The 18275-nt window shown below is 37.7% G+C and overlaps 1 protein-coding gene across 1 annotated transcript in view; it reads left to right on the plus strand.

The window, feature by feature from the left end:
- The first annotated feature begins 104 nt into the window (after positions 1 to 104).
- LOC121634863 (chemokine-like protein TAFA-2) overlaps positions 105 to 18275 on the plus strand; it is an 80385-nt gene continuing 62214 nt past the window's right edge. Inside the window, exon 1 of the mRNA XM_041977824.1 lies at positions 105 to 918. The gene's annotated coding sequence lies outside the window, so the exon portion shown is untranslated. The remainder of the gene's footprint in view (positions 919 to 18275) is intronic.

The raw sequence follows: 18275 nt of genomic DNA on the forward strand, positions 1-18275 counted from the left end.
GGCAGTAGAGGGTAACTTTTTCCACGTGGGTGTTTGCTGCAGTTAACAGCTTCACTGAGACTCACCACACTGACACGGAGACCAGAACGGCTAGGATGGACGCATATGTGTGAGAATGTCTAACTTTTGATGCCTGACGATTATTAATCATCAAAACAGTCAAATCCAGCTTATCATAATTTACTCATCAATATTGTGTCCAACTTCAACTTCTTTGTATTTGTTTCCTCTTTTGATCTCTATTGCGGTGAGCTCGACTACATTAGAAACAATAACTTTATTAAATTGATATTAGTTTAGGAGGGAATAACTATCTGTTTTAACAGGCTTCATTAAAGAAAATATTAAGAGTAATCTGATTACTGTACGGTAACGCCGTTTAGAGAAAGGTATAGCAGTGGTGCGCCGTGCGCTCCGGAGTCTCCATAAAAGTTGGTGCGCGCAGAGCGGAGCTGTCAGACCGGGAAGAGACGCGGCAGAGAAACGACTGGAGGGGGGAGGCTGAAGTGATCTATCTATCGATTTGGTTCATTTTGTAAATAAGCCTCATTCATTTTTAAGTGCAATCTGCAGAAGACATACCATCAGGACGCAGTTAAATCTTTTCTTCTTTTTTAAATCTCACTCAAGGCTCCCGTGTGGTTGGTGGACTATCGGACTGAAGAGAGGGGAGGTTTGGATGGCGGATGAGATGCTTCTCTCTTAGAGGACGAATAATCTTGCGTGATAAGTCTGTTTGTTTTTTATCCATAGGAGGAAACAAAAAGGCACCACTCCCAATTTTTTTTCTTCATTTTTTTTCGCCTGCTCGGGACCCAAATGTCTCCACTTCACAGACGCACATCTGGATTGTAGCAGCAGCCCCGCCGATGCTTTAAAAGAGCGTGAAGGTGCGGGAAGGGAGTGGGACAATTGCAGGTAAGATATGATTCACTGTGTGAAACACTTCCCACAGGGTCGGGCCGGGGAGAGCTTTCTCTGGTGGGTGCGCACGGCCATAGGGATGGAAAACCTCAGCCCAACGTCAATAATCAGACTGAAACATTGCAATGAAGACTGAATGCAAATTTAACTAAAACTCGCCCCTTTTTTGTTTAGAACGAAGCAGCTGAGTTTTATTGCTGTGGTTGACATTTGTTGTGTGAAAGGAAGAACTAGAGCCAATTAATATGTTTGGCTTTTTCTATATGCAGTTTCCCCCTAAGAAGTCTCCTTTCTTATGCAACCAGTGCAGTTCACTTATCTCTGAACAAACCTGTGCTACCCTCCTTGGAGTTCTGAGTATTTATATAACAAGGCAGGGTCAACAGAGATTAAAGTCTGAGCAGGAGGCTAGACCCTGAATCTTGTATGTCTGTGGGCTTTTTCCAGAGTTAATAGATGTGTCTATTAAGTGCGCAAGGATGATGGCATATACAAGTTCACTGATTTTAGTCAATCATCAGCTTGACCTCCTGCACCAACGCTAACGGTAGCTCACAAGCAAACAGCCATGAGTCCTGTGATGATGAAATACAGTGACACATTGGCAGCAGGTTCAGATGGGCTCTGCCCCCTCCACCTGCTGCTGTGGTGTAACTGGGTTTTACATACTAAATAAAGCAGGAGTAAAATGAATCTGTCACTTGAAGGGAGCAGATAGTCAAACTACACTCTGCTCTGGTGGCCTTGTACTGTGACAAAGTGATGAACCACCCTTCATTTCCCCACAGGTGTTAGAGCTTCTTGTAATCTTTTAAAGTGGTCTTCAGCAATAGTTCTCTGGACTTTCTGAAGGTCTTTCAAACTTTTTATTTTGGCAATGGTTACTTTTAAAAAAAATTAATCCAGTTATTGCTCTTGACCATTTTCAGATGGATTTGATAAGCTAGTTAACCAGTTGTGTCGACATATAACAGACAAATTGGCTAAAACAACAAAAAACAAAACAAAACAAATCATTTTGCTGTGTCTCTTTAGTTTGTCACACAGACAGGGTTTGTTCTCTTTTTTTTTTTTAAATAGTAAATATAACAGTTTGATTAAAATAAAAAATAAAAATAACCCATAAAATATCTGAGCATTATATGCAATGTCTGCCTAAAATAAACAAAGAAAAATTAACAAGAAGGACAAAAGATGTGTGTACAGCTGATGGACAAAAAAAATCAAAGTGATGTCCTTAAGAAATAGAAAAATATCCAGCAGAAACTTGGCACAGGATCTGAGAGATACATCAGGACTTTCAGTTGATCCATCTTCTGTTTACTAAAACCTCATCAGAAATGGTCTCCGCAGAGCGGTGGCTGTCAAGGAGTCATGTGTAAGGAAGGGAAACAGGGCTGAGGTATGCAAATGACAAGAAAAAGACTGAAAATCAGTGGCAACGGGTCTTATGGAGTAATAAAACTTTCTCAGATCCCAGACTTTAACATTACTGAAGCAGTGTGGGACCATCTGCTCAGATGAGCAGAACAAAAGGAAGAAAACATTAAGGTGCTTTAGGATGTCCTTCAAGATGCCTGGAGAACTATTCCTTAAGACAACTTAAAGAAATGACCAGAAACATTACCTTAGAGGGTTCAGAATGTGTGGTGGTCACACCAGATTTTTTCATCATGCACCCAAATTTAAAATTTTCTAAAGAAATGAAGGGTTGTTCAAGACCTTAGTACCGTACTGTTCACCAGATCACTTGGAGGGTTGAAAACAAGCTGTGTGAAACAAGCACTTCATAAAAATCATCATTTTAAGGGTTATTAAGACAAAAGAAAAAAGGCCCCGAGTTGTCCTCCAGTTGTTATTTCGAAGGATCAGTTTCCCTCTCTCTCTCTCTCTCTCTCACACACTTTTCTGACATCATATATTTCTGCCTTAAAAAGTCTGAGAGAAATAAATGTTTATAAAACTAATTAAAACTGCAATTACTGTTCACAGCTTGTTTACAGCATTAATTCCACCACTGTACACTCCCTGCTGAGTAACACTAAAGAGCCAGAACAGAAATATGAAAAGCAGCGAACTGTTTGTTAGATTGAAGGCAGATAAAATGGTTTTATAGTTGGATTTTTCAAGTGCTGCATTCAAATACTTGCATTCTGCTTACATTTTCCCACACTACGAGACTTTGCAGCCGCTTCTCAGAAAGAACCTTTGTGCTCTGTGTTGCATATTTATTTGAAAACCTAAAGAGAATTCATTTTATTACATCTAAGAAAAATATGAGGTTTATCAGTTCTCTACAATAGCTTCTAGGAGTCCCTGTCAAGAGAGATTTTCCCTTTAACAGGTGATGTTATAAATGACAAAAAGTTTAGATTCTGATTCAAGAGGCTGAGATTTTCAGTCTTTTCTACATAATTAATTAACCTACCACTTGTAAGATGTGTCTAATAATTTCACCTCAAGACAAGGGACAACTAAACTAGTAGCTTAAAGTAATTTAATGCAGCCAGTTTCTCCTCTGAATAAATAGGGGGGACAAAAAGTGTTTATGGGCGCCTGGCTAAGATCAAACTATCCCTCCCCAGTCCAGATGGGCAAACTGGTGCCAACCGTCTGGCCAAATCCACCAGATCAGTCAATGTCACCTTTTTTTTCCCCCCTTCTTTGGGGTCATGTGACCTCCTCCTGGTGCAGTCTTGCCATTGATCCAAAGCGGTGACACGGAGCCTTCGTGGTCCACCGCCCCTCGCCAACCGGGCCGACCTGGCACTGTCGCCGAACAGCTGTGACATGCAGCACACAACCAGTGGGGGGTGTTAGAATTAGCTGGAGTTGCTGGTGTTTGGACCTTTTAAAAGAAAATTCTTTTCATCTCTAGATTTTTGGAAGCATTGCACAGATTTAGACATCATAATACGAGTCCATCTTTTTTTTTTTTTTTTTTTTTGGAAAGGGTTAAATTAGTAATGACTGAATTATTTTTCTTTTTTTGCCAGATTTCAGAGAACCATGATGCGATTGGTCTTTAAAACACAATATCTCCAACAAAAAATGTCTTTACGATGAAATGATTTTTTTTTTTCTCCTGAAATGTCTGTAAAGACTTCGTAGGTGTTAGATGAAACCTGGAGGAAAACTGCTCGAGGAAGAAACAATGCTTGGAATTTGTGTAAAATACCAGGAGCTGATTGGCACCCTCTGTGCAGATGTTTGATGTAAACAGGAATCGAGGACTTTTTCCCCTCTTTGTCTCTTTTCCTTTCACATTCTATCTGATGTCTGGCTTGCGCTCCTTTCTCCGTATCATTTGAAGTGAAGCAAATTCACCAGCGGCTGAGTAAACAGGAATTGTGCAGAAAAAATAAAATAAAAAGGTTTCTGTACATGTTTTCTCTTTGAATTGTCATTTTCTGTTGATGCCTTTTTTCCTCCTTATTTGCCTGCAGGATTTTAGTTTCACCAACTCTGTTATTACTTTTCATATTTATTGCAGATGGCAGCAACTATCAATGCTGTGATGTGAAGCTTGCTGGCTAGGCTCAATCTTTGTCTAATTTTTTTAAAGCAACAAATACACTATTTCCAAAATGAACATGACTTGGAAGCAGCCATTGACAGATCTGGATCAATAAAATGGTATATTTGGAATTTACTGGCGGATCATTTCATGGACAAATGCTAAAAGCCAGTGGTCTTTTTTCAGCACTTTTAAAAGTTCTTACAAAAACAAAAAAGAAGAAAACTTTGCTCATAAAAGTAACCATCCTCACATCCAGGAAAGATGACATGAAACCCTTACAAACACACCCACTAACTCCCAACTCATTTCATGCAGTCTTGGACTTACATATTTGTTAAAGATCACTTTGAATCTGTTTCTAATGCACAGAAAAAGACTTTACCTCTGCATATTGGTTATCTCTCTATAGCAGGAAGACATTCTGTGTTGGCTTATTAAGTTGCAACATGGCCTGAGTAAAGAAGTGTGATGGAAGGAGGGTGAAACACACCACACTGCCTTAATACTGCTTTTCATTTCCTTTTTAGACTTCCTTTGCTCCAAAGCTGTTCAACTTCATTACATACTGTAATGGTTAAGGTTAGGTCTTACAATTACTTGGTTTGGAAAAGGAAACACTCCTGTTAACTTCACCAGGATTTCCTTCAGTCCAATTTCACCACGAAACGAGTCATGAGACATAAAACTTAGTTTTTGTGATGGCTGTATTTTCTCATGCCGCCAGCAGGTCGTCTTGCAGGTGATAACAGCCTGTAATCCAAGAAAAGAATGCGCTGAATTATTATGGTGTTTTAATGGAAGATGTGATGTATTTTAGAGTGTTTTTAAAAACTTTTGGATTCATGCACAAGGTTAGGTTAATAAACATCCTCAATATAAGTTTATTTACAGTACATGATTTGTATATTCTCATTTACTCAACGTTGTTTATTTAGATGTGTGAAAAATGTTATCCGACAATATTTCTGAATGACGTTCCTTGTTTTTTTGTCTTTTTACATTGGTTGGGTTTCTACTCTCTGGATTTGACATCTCAGCAGGATTGTGGTGACGTTTAACTTGGCTCAGTATGTAAAAATGTTCACCTCATGTTACATTTGAACAGAAATTTTACCTGCTGTAGATGGCATCTCAAACCATTCTTTGTCATGAACAGTGTTCTGATCCGAACACGGTTAAAAGCTAATGTTGCAATCACTTCCAGCCACTATCCAAGTTAGCGGTCATGTGTGTAATTATGTGACACGTCATTGAGAATGTCATTGATTTCACAAATAGAAAATTTGCAAGGAGGAGAATAATTTGATGCAAATATTTATGTTTTCTGTGTAGTTTTATGAGATAACGTCAATAGCAGAGGATCAGAGTTTTGCATTTTGAGACTGAAAATGAGCACTGCAGGCACTTTGCTGCCTTTGGGACTTGCAGGACCTCAGTCTGCTCTTTTACTGGACCAGATCTTAATCTTCCTGGCAAAAGATTGTAATCCCCTTGGAATAATTTCCATTCATATTTTTAGCCTACTAGTAAAGTAAATTGCCCTGTCATTTCTGGCTCTGCCAAATGAACTGGGTTGAACACAGTTTTCTAGCCCACTGGTTATGCACACACCTCTGTTGCACAGGAACACATCTGTACCTAACTGTAAACAGTTTCTAATGTTTTAAAGCGGCAACAGCAACTGGAAGTGCAAGGAAACAGCAACTCATGGCAAAATAGCGTCCACAAAAATCAAAGAGTAATCAAAAAAAAGTCCACACAGGATTTGTGGCTATTTGACAAAATGCAGTGATGCTGTTATCTGTTGAGTTTTTGTGGTCATTTCATATTTTGCTGAGACTAGGTTGCATTTTCCACATTAGCATTACCAGCCCAGGAAACTGAAACAGGTTTCTGCTTTTTGAACGGGTGCCTTCAAAACCTAAAGCCTGGGCGACAAAGATTTTTTGACTGTTTTTGTCCTGATTTAGCTTCTTCCTGACCACAGACAGCAAACGGCCGATTATCCTGACTCTTAGAAGATTTTTCTGTACAATTACCATCTGGTGTGTGGTGTGTTACGAGCAGATTTGTCCTAATAATCTGCTCTGAAATGGGTCATTGCCAACAATTGGAAATACTGAACATGTTCAATATTTCAGAGCTGATTTCTTAGGAACGACTCGTGCATTTGGACGGTGTGGATGGTGACGTGGAACGGAATGTAGCCAATCAGAGAGCGAGCTGGCTGGGGCACAAGGAAGTAAATAAAGTCTGTGTTCACCCCGTCTCCAGTCTGTTATTCTTTTCAGTTCTGGCTTTTTCTGTTAACAATAGTCCCAAGACCACCATCATTCCCTCATCCTATCCCCCTATCCCCTTCCACGCTGTGTGTCGTATTTTCCGGTTGTTACTGTGTTTTTTCTCCATTTTTTTTTGTTGCTATGGTCCTTCTTCTACGTTTTTGTTAGATCACGTTTGGTCAAGTGAGACGTCCGGCTCGGAGGACTAGATTGTACATAAGTTGCGGGACATCATCGTTATGTGTGTGTTGTTCTGTGATGAGATTATCGGAACACACCACAGACATTATGATCAAAACTGTTAAATGCCTGATTTTCTTATCTTCACGTGTGAGGTCTCGACCAGACAAAAAATCTCATAAGATCAAAAAATCATTATGTGTGTACCAGACTTTAATAAGTGTCAACTTGTGAAAGAAAAGTTTTATCTTTTTCCCCTCAACCAAATCGTGCCTCTCTGAATGAGCCATTTTTGCTTGTAGCCTTGTGCAATATCAAAACCAGATTAGCATCATCCCTTGCTGGCAAACAAATGTGCTCGAGAGGCACCTTTGTAAATTCTACACAAGCTGCAGGCAAGCCAGTCTGTCATTGCTGTTTCTTTGAAAGAGCCACTACTTCCTAGCTATAATGTCAAGTGGATTACTTATATTTTTATTTGAAAGTCTCTGCAGAAATGCTTGGCTTTCCATCTCCTCTGTGCAACTCTATTTTAATATAGTCAAATTCTCAATAAAGCAGTTCCCATCTATGATTTCTTATGCATCTGTATCAGAATGTGTATTTGACTACAGATTAGCCAGCAGTAAATTAGAAGCTATTTTAAAAGGGCTGCTTTCCAACACAAAAAGTCAGATTTATAATATCTAACAAAATCCTAAAAGATGACAGCTGTGTGCAAACCATGGCAATATTTCAGAGTGAAATTATTTCTTTTAACAAAGAAACACTGTGATTGTATGTATTAGGCCTTTTGAGACACAGACAAAAAAATTCAGATGGAAAACATTTTAGTCTCTCTTAACTTGAATTGAGATTGCAGGAAAATCAACATTTCAGCTTTAATTTCAGAATACAGAGTAATTTAAATAATTTCCTATTTCCTTATAATGGCTATAATCCTCCATGGATTTTGGACAGTGTTTAGGGGTATGGTATGGCCATGCCTCCCTTAGGAGACTAGCTGCAGGTCTTGGGTTTGCTATTTCCAACGAGAGAGATAAATGTGAGCAAAGACTCTGATCCTTCATTTCACCTCACAGATATATGCCAGCCACACAACTTATGAACATTCAGTCAAGACTTTTTTTTATGAATAAATGAATATAGCAACAGCACAGTGAGATCAGACAACAAAAACATGTCTTTGCAGACTTAAAGAAATCCTACAAGCTGTATGGATATTTATTAACCGACCACTTCCATCTTTATCCATCAGCACAATGTTTACATCACCTTAACTACAGCCACTTAGGAGTCTGTTAAGATATTTCATATTTTTCTTGTTAGCTTTAAATTTGTTAGCTTGTTTGTGTAAAAGATACGAATAAAGTCTTTCTTCAGAATGGAGGGTTTGAACAAGCCTGTTCTGAACAGACATAACACAGGAGGGAATTTAGATATGTTGGACAATGTTCGGAGTAAAATATATATTCTTGCAACATGTGAAACATGCATTACCTTGTTAGAAAGAATATGTTTCCTTTAACTTTTTCTACATCTTTCTTTTTCTTAAAAAACAAAAACAAACAAACAAAACAAAAAAAAAATGCATTTGTAATCAAATACTGTCAGAATGAGTATTGATAACAGTTAAACTAAAAGCCTGTAGCACTAAAATAAATAACAGTTTTATTTAGATTTAAAAAATGGTTTATGTTTTATAGAAGGTAAATTAAAGGTTCCTCTTTGGAAAAAAAGTTTATGCTCTGTAAATACATTTAAATTCTTCTCCTTCAAAATGAATAAAACAAATGACTGAAAACTAGTATAGAAACAGAGCAGGATCCCATTCTGTCAGCAGAGCTCTGGTCTTCGTAGGTTCAAGCTGTCCGCCTCCTCAAACAACAGGCTGCCTATAGTTAATTGTGATCCTGTTTCATGAAGGGGGTGGAAATAGAAAAATAGTGAGAAAAAAAGTATTCAGGGAGAAAAACAGATCACCAGGTCTATGTCTAGGTTTTTCTCCCCATGTGGACATTTCATCCCTTCATCTCTGCCTCTTAGTGTAGATCTGTGTGTGGCCCAGTGGGTTATAAACATGATCCCATCACACAGGATAACTCCAGCCACCGACCACCTATTTATATTTTGGACAGCACAGACATCTTTTCCCAACTTCTCACCCATCCACTCCCTTCCCTCTGTTTTATTTTGATGGCTGATGGTGTGTGCAGAGCTGTGGGGCTCCACCACTTTCATGATGTGAGTCAAAACTCATCTGGGACTCAATATCCTGTTTACCAGCTCTCAGCACTCTGTGAACCACAACAATGCTGAGCTGAGTCAGAAGTTCAGAACTCATTACAGCTTGTTCAGGTCACTGCCAAGGTCTTTCTCCATCACTGTGCCACGTTTTCTTCAGAAAGACGACTCTGCAGCCGACCCCTTCTTCTTCTTTCTTCTAATCTATACATGTTTTCATGTCACGCTTCAGAATCAATACTCCAAGCAGCCTTATCCGTCGTATCTGGGATGGTCATTTCAGCCAAACTATTTAGTAATTAAAGGTTTTTTTTTTTTTTTCTTTTGAGCTTTTCCTCTCAACAAGCTCAATTGATAAACATTTGAATATACATGACTTTAAAACTACCCTTGTATTATAAGCTAGAAACAGTGTTAAAATAAAGTCTGCCCTTTTTGTTTTCGTTGGAATGAATCTGGGTACATAGCAGCAACGTTATTTAATCACATACACTCATCTAACAAATTGGTAAGTGTGAGTAGTTCTAAAAAAGCAGACATTTTGGCAATATGTTGTTCTGGAGCTTTCAGGTGTGCATTAAAAGAATGCCAAGGAGGAAAGACACCAGCAATGGGTCAGAAAAGCAACTGTTACTGCTCATTATTTTGGGAAGGGTTATAAGGTTGTTTCCAAGTCATCAGAAGTGACAATTTCAGGAAATCTCAGATATGGAATGAGGCAAAAAGTGATTAGATTATGGGGGTGATCCAGATCAACGCCTGGATCCAGAAACTTTTACTATGTGGAGATAGTTTTAAAATAAGAGATTCTAACTAAAATTTCAATGGCTTGGCGGAGGTTTGCGCTCTCAGAGTGCCCAAGTGGAAAACATGTAACACAGATGCCAGTCTTGCCAGCAAAAAACCTAAGAGCTACATCTCAGACTCAATATGCCTCAGTTAGCATGAAAAATGTAAAAGTTTCATGACAGAAGACTGAAGAACTGCGGTCTATTTGGAAAGGCTGTCAGGAGTAAGTGTCATGGTAACTGTTATGAATAAACAAATCACAAAAATTTCGGAGCAATTTTCCTTAAAAAGACAAGACCAAAGTAATAATATTTGGACATAATGCATAACACCATGTTTGGTTCAAACCAAACATCATATCATCATGAACGTGTCATACTGTCAAGCACAGGGGTGGAGGGTTGATCATTTGGGCTTGTTTTGTAGGCACAGGGCCTGGGTATCTTGCAGTCATTGAGCAGACCATGAACTCATCTGTATATTAAAGTTTTCTACAGTTAAATGTGAGGCCAAACCAAGATTTTGATCCTAAAGCAAAACTGCAAATTTTCAACAGAAATTAAAAAAAAAAAACAAAGAATTATGTTGTTGCAAGGACCCTGTTAAAGTCCAAACCTCAGACTGAAGTACTGTGGCAGGTCTTCAAGAGAGCTGTACATGAATAAATTTTGGCAAACCTTTTAATGAACTCAAGCAAGAGTAGGCCAAAACTCATCCACGACGATGCAAGAAACTGATCTGGTGGTTCTGACGATACATTTACGTGCTTTTAAGTTCAGAAAATGACAGACATTTTTCCTTTCGTGTCCCGATAAATAAAGCTTTAGAAAATACAGAATACGTACTTTTAGAAAATGACTAAGTACAGAAATAAAAGAAAATTTTCAGAACCAATTACTTCAATGCTAAGCTAGCTAAACCACTATAATCTAAGCAAAACAAAAACAAACCAAAGCCCCACCAAAACTGTTACTTCATATATAATATAGAGCAATTAATTGAAAATAATAAACACTGGTCAGTAATAAGTAACAACCTTCTAATTAAATATTACAAACATTTGTATTATAATATATTGGCATTGTTTAATAATATAATATTCAATATTCATGGAGTAGAGATAACACTCAAATAAGGTACAGATAAAGTACCTAAAAGTTCCAGTTCAGTATACTGATAAATAAATGCATTTAACTACTTCCAACCTGTGTGTTTAAAATGATCATGTTACATTTTGCTGCATAAGTGAGCATTTGTTTTTATTTTTGGCCATTGTTTGGGGAACTGATAGAAAATAAGCTATTGTGAATATCAGACAGTACAACAGGAAGGTCACAGGACAAAATTTGAGTTGTGTTTCATTCTGGAGAGAAGGCTAGACCTTGCTCTACTGCTAGTGTGTATTCTAATCCTTGACGATTTTATAATTAGAACATTTTCTGGCTTTCTGTTAGAATTAAAGGTTAAAACATTTTGCTATGAAGAGAAATGAACCATTTCACAGAAAACAGATTTAAATTAGTATTCACATTCAAAATGAACTTTTTCTTTCAGTTTGTTAAATCCAGGTCCACATGAACAAATTTTATTCATGATGTCAAATATTAAAATAGCATGTTTATTATGTGTAAGTACTTTGTGTGTGTTTCTCTCTACACAGCTTCATTGAGCTGTATGTTTCATTTGGCTTCCTCTGCACCCCGAGGCCACTTAACCCAGGGGCTGTAACTTAAAGACCTGAGACTGGCAGCCTGTGGCTTTCAATCTGACCGCGGTCCCCCGCTTATCTGGCAAATAAGCTGTTTTAATTGTATACACACAGAGCCCTATCGGGCCATGTAGTGAGCATGGAGATAAGGGTTACACAGAGTCAGGCATCAGTAACAGGATGAGGGGACCACAGAAAAACAGAGCTACTGGGTCCCAAGAGAACGACAAGTCAGGAAGTATCTGTTGCCCTCCTATTAATTTCAAACTCACAAAGCCTTTTCTCCACCTTGCCCTGGGGCTCAGGAGATAGCTGCTGTTAACTAAACTCAAAGCAATTTTGAATTGAGATGACAGAGTGCTGACATTGTCACTGGGCAGATGGGAAGGCTACAAAACAACCTTGACAATGCCAGCATGTTCATACATTTATACCAATAAAGAGACGGAGATGGGGAATATTTGCTGTTAAGTTTGAATCTAAAATAATCCAGCAGCCAAGACTTTGTCATATTTAATCAGAACACTAACACCTTTAATGCTGACAGTACAGAAAGGATATGACATGAATAGCAATGCTCAAATTTCAACGTCACATAAAAATAGGCCAAAAAGTCCATTCAGAAGATATGTATTAGTTTTTTCTGACATTTCACAGATTTATTCAGGCATCTTTGAGTTTTTATTCATCATCCAATCATGTCACAGGCTCCTGCAGCCTTCCTTTGCAAAGGGATTTGAGCTGTTGAAGTTATACTTTGTATTGTTTTGACCCTTGTGCCCCGTATGAGGAGCCAGTCAACACTGTAGCTGGGTAAATGTCAGCTACACCAGGCTTTTAATGAGACCAGAGACTAAGGAGGGGGCTGACACTATCATAGGCTCTGTGCTGCGAAGCTCATTTACATTATGCCAGGCGACAGCTGGAGATATGAGGGCGAGAGAGGCAGAGACAAAGCACAAAAAGGGGGAGAGAGGGCTGGAGAAATGGAGCAGCAGGAAATAAAAACACGTTGGTTTTAGGTTTAAAAAATTGTCACAGAAGCAGAACTTCTGATTCTTAAACGATAGAGAGTACTCTCCTGGATTTTTATTATAATATATCTACCTTTTTTTTTTTTTTTTTTTTTTTTTCAAAAACTACCCCAAACAATATTTTATAGCAAGAATGGATAAAATATCCACATACAATGAAAAAGATGTTAATATTAAGAAGAAAATATATGAACAAGCGCCAAGAAATGTGGTTCAGCAGAGCACAGTTGCCATGGCAACTTCATCTGATCATAATAAAAGCATGTCTGAAAGCTAAAAAGAGTGCTTTGAAAAGAGATAATTTGCTAACTGCAACTCCCCCAAGTGGTCGATGACGTTTGGTGAGGGGGGTCAGAGTTCATTCTCCAGGTTTGGTACCAATGCAGGAAACTGATTCCATCCCCAATGTAATATGTTTTTCTGTCCATCATACACTAACATGACAAGTTGACATGTTTCATCCACAGTTGCATGATGAGATACAAGATTTAATTTGTGAAAATAAATGCATCAACTGTTGTGAGGCAAAAAAGATTCTTGATGAGCAGTTAAATGCTGCATCGTTGTCAGAATGGAGCTTGGAGCCTGTGTTTGTTCTGAATAGATCACATCTCTGCTAAGTTTTAACTGAGTTGAGGCATAGTCATAATGATCTATTTACAGTTTTGTAAATTCTGATGTAAATTAAAAATAAAATGTTCAGTTCAAATATTTTTTTATGCTTTATTATAAATTTAAATGGTGGAAAATCTAATATGTTAGAAACTGACATCATTGGGTGCTTTGAACTTGGCTTGATTCAGTAAATTCATGTCAGCATCGAGTATATGGATCGAAAGTTTTATGCATCTTGATCTTGAATCCAGTGGTGGACTAGTGGGCTTGAGAGTACATCTCTCTTAACATATTCTAAGTTTGCCCTGGAGGTCCCAAACCAACCTAGCTGATGTGTTGCTGTCTACAGGAGCTTGACCCTTTACCCACTGAGCCTAGCTGGGCTCAGCTTGGCAATCACCAGTCAAATGAACCACACAAGTCCAGTGCATTGTTGACTGGGCAATAGCAGACATCAGAAACCTTACAAGTCTGATCCCTGGCTGCTTAGTCTGACTTTAGGGATGTAAAAGGAGGAGGCCGAGTACGAAAATATTCAGCTTCCTATTCAGGTTCACAACATTTTTGTCAGATTTGCACTGGATGTTAAATTTATTCTTCTCTCAACTCACTGTGTTGGTTTTACATCTACAGTTTTAATACCTTATTTCAGTCCCGCTTCTCTCATTAGCTTCAGTGCCAGAATCATTCAGCTGTTTCAGCAAAAAGCTCTGATAAACCAGCTGTACACAACCCTGAATGACAGGGGAAACATAAACATTATTGACTCAGAAACAAAACTAAAATGAGAGTAAATGTTAAATCAATGGAATTATAAAAATTCCAAAAGAATAAGTCATTCCTCATGTTGACTAGACATGTTTATATATTTGCTAGTTTCCACACCGACTTTCTATAATATTGATATAATAATTACTGCTGGCCTGATGGACAAAAAGTATCTTACTAAGAAATTGAGATTAAATTATTTAAACAAAGCATTTAATAATTAAATCTCCCTTAGTAAAACAAAACTCAGCTACACTACAGAAGGAATTGGTGAAAACCACACTATAACCCATGAGTCAATATCTTGTATACCTGGCTTTTCCAAGATGGGAGTCCAAAAAATAATTTCAGGGGATCGCCAGATCATTGTAAAATAAAATAAAATAAAATTTGATTATCATCAGGTCTGTCAAAATGAACTCATTATATAATCTAAAATAGCAGCAGGACGACCCATTTGATAATTCACATAATTAACCAGCCTTAAGCAACAGTAATTTGAAGTAATCATTTTCTGTATGACATTGTCAGTCTCTTCCATCATTGTGAAGGCATTTTAGCAAACTTCTTTGCGATGTCACTTTAGCTCAGGGGTGCCCAAGTCCGGTCTTCGAGATCTGCTTTCCTGCAGCTTGTAGATGCAACCTTTCTCCAACACACCTGAATCGAATGAATGGCTCGTTTACCAGGCCTCTGCAGAGCAGAAGGACATGCAGATGAGAGAATCCAGCTATTTGATTCAGCTATGCTGGAGAAGGGTTTGATTCTAAAGTTGCAGGATATGAGATCTCGAGGACTGGACTTGGGCACCCCTGCTTTAGCTTATTAATCTCAGTATTTCATTCAAATCAAAGTCTGGATTTTAAAAAGGTCATTGTATTGTATACAGAGGAGTTCATGACTAACTCAGTGACTGCAAGGTATTCAGGTTCAGTGGTGGCAAAAACAAGCCCAAATCATCAACCTTCCACTACCATGCTTGAAAGATGGTAGGAGGTATTGTCAGCATGCTTCTTGACCAAATATCTTCATTTAGGTCTCGTCATTGTTTCACAAACCTTGTCATTTATTCAGATGCAACTTTGGCAACCCTTCCTAACAAGCAATACTTCCTCAGTCTTTTTTTTTTAAATATATAATTGTAATGATCAGAATGTAACTAAATGAGGCTTGTAATCTGAGATGTAGTTCTTGTTTTTAATGCAGTTAGTGTTAGATTTTAGCATCCTCTCCAGGAAGGATTGGCAACTACCTTAGATGTTTTGTATTTGTAAACAATCCTTCTCACTGATGAATGATGGACTCTTACATGTTTAGAAACAGCTTTATGACCCTTCCCAGACTGATGGACAGCAGCAGTTGCTTGTGCAAAATAATTGCTGATGTCTTTCCTCCTTGGCATTGTGTTAACACACCTGAATAATCCAGACCAGCAAACTATCAAAGCATATGCTTTCATGCATTTGATTACCAACACCTGGCTGCTACTTAGTTCCAAGGTGTAAATTTCTTTGCTTATGACTATAATGCAGTCTCAATATTGTGAAAATGACCTTTCATTGTTAAGAAGTAGCTCTGGGCAGACATCTGTATTCTCACTTTGTCACACTGTAATTGCCAGAGATCACTGACAGAAAATTCGATCACCTCATTAAAAGAGAGCATTTGTGATGGCACAGAGCATCGGCACTTGGCATGCAACCCCTCCTTCTCACTGTGACTCCCGGTGTGTGTTTCACTAAATGAGTGGGCCTCTTTAATTGAAAAGGACACACACTGAGGGCCTGTACACATCTGATATTTAATGAAAGCAATACTACAAAGTAATAAAAATAATCAGAAAGTGGAATAGTAACTTATAAGCCAGATGACAATAGTTATATACACTAGTATTCCCAGCCAAGGTATTAAGGACAGTCAGTATTATCAGATGGACAAAGTGTTCTCAATTGAGCTGGCCTAAGTTAAGGAGTAGAGTCAACTTTTCTTAATTAAGAGCAACTTTATCCTGAAATGGATTTTAAGGGTACCGCAGTTTTAGTTGGATTAAAACCACTGACGTTCAAATTTATTCTCAACACAAGTCCACCCCCCCCCAAATATGTATTTCTACATGAACTATTATCTTAAAAAGGCCAACACACCGCACTGTACAGTAATGAAAGTGGCCTATTAACATTACCCAGTAACACCCATCTCACATTATGAGCAATTACATTAGTTTCTTGGTTTAGTTTGTATAATTGAAGAAAAAAGTTTAACAATACTTAAGATTTTGGCTGCTATTTATAATTATTCAACATGCATGAGGTTGTGTAATTTGAATTTATTATTCATATTTCACAGCCTCATGCATTTAAAATAAGGTAATATTCTTTTTTCCCAAAAATGTGTTCAGAGGTCTCCGCTATGTAAATGTTGACATTGGAAAAAGGTTTACAGTAGTATTGAAGTTCATTTTATGCATCTTAACCAGAATTTTATTTAATTTTTTTTTTTTGCTTTTATTTCACCATAAGACTGTTTCTTTAATTTAGCAGTTTTGCTGCTAAGAAACACACGTCAAATTAGAAGTAGTCTGCTCCATGCCAAATCAGCTCGACTGCAGAGCTGTAGCGTTAAATTAAATGTCACATGCTAGAATGTCTCCTCTGTTTGTGATCCAGCAGTCTTACATCAGCTGCCTTTCTTTCAATCTGAAAGGAATAAACTGAATTTCTGATGAAGAATAAGCAGCAGTGGAGGCGGTGATGAAAAAAACACTCCATCACGTCTCGGCCTGTGTAGCTCCATATCCACTCTGGCTGCTATGGTGGGAGAGAGGGAAAAAAAATAGGAGAGAACTGGAATTGCACTGGCTTCCAAGTACAGTAACATGCCAAAAAATGAGTAACAGCAAGCCTCCAGACTGCAGAGCTCACTGAGCTCCTGTCTCTAGGCTCTGGGATCTGTTGATGTGCAAGGCAGATGTTTCAGGTGCCAGTTGAGATGGCTGCCAATTTCTTAAAGTAGATAGACAAACGCATATTGGGAATATCCTGTTAGCACTGTATTTTGGACAGCGAATAGCATTGCAAATATGGAATGAGCAAGTGAACAATCTCAATTGGATGCAACGGCTCAAATCAACAACTTAAAAACTTATAGCAGATGCTTACATCAAGTACAATAAAAGTCTTTACTATTTAATAATTAATGTGTAACAACAGTGTAAAAATAATAATACAATAGTCCAGAATGTGATTTCTAAGTAATTGTTGAAAAGATTCATTGGTTTGTCATCGCTTAAGCAGTGCGACAAACTGAGTAGTTCTTTTTCTGTCACTCTGAAGGACAGTGCAAATCAAGTTCTCAAACAAGTCTGCTTTTAATGTGTCCAAAGCAGCAGAGTGCCCAATTATATTGTCAAGCTCTAGGTGCTGACAGCTAATTACTAAACTTGAGGTGAAGAGATGCTTCCAGTGAGCATTGTATCATCTTCAGACAGCATATTTCACAGTTAACTTACTATATTTAAGCAGACCTGTATGTGAAAACACACCCCAGTTACCAGTTTACATTTCAACACAGGAGATGGCTGTATCTCAAATAGGAGAAATTGAGCACGTTAGCAAAAATGTTTGTTTTGATCATGGAATATCTGTAAGCTTCTCTCCCTGCAAAAAGGAAAAAAAAATCCCACTTCAGCTCTGCAAGCAGTTTAAAAAGCTGCTTAAAAATATTTATGCCACCAAAAGTTGCAACCTTACCTTACAAATACCTAACATGCTAACTCCTTAGCCAACGTCTTGTTTAAGTAATGAATTAGAGGCTACATTAGCATCTTTGACTCAGTATTGAAAAGCATAATATTGTTGACCAATTAAATAATTTTCAATAATATTTGTATATTTAATTAAATTATAATTTTAAATAAGTGTGTTTTAAGTTATGCTAATTGTGATAGCCTTTAAAAATATTTAGTTTTGTCATAAGTTAGCATGAGCAGCTAGGTTAGCATTACTGAATATTAGGTTAGCATTATTGAATATTCTTTTAATTTAAGTTAAACTTTATGAGTACTAGTTATTCACACAGTTTCACACTTCCTATGCAAACGAGGCTTTTCAAGAACCCTGTGTTTAATAAATTCATAATATTTTAATGTATTTATAAATTGTAATTAAGATTGCAAGAGTTTTGCTAGGCAGATGGCAAAAACTTACTGTTAA

Source organism: Melanotaenia boesemani, chromosome 23, assembly GCF_017639745.1.
Source record: "Melanotaenia boesemani isolate fMelBoe1 chromosome 23, fMelBoe1.pri, whole genome shotgun sequence".
Lineage (NCBI taxonomy): Eukaryota > Metazoa > Chordata > Actinopteri > Atheriniformes > Melanotaeniidae > Melanotaenia > Melanotaenia boesemani.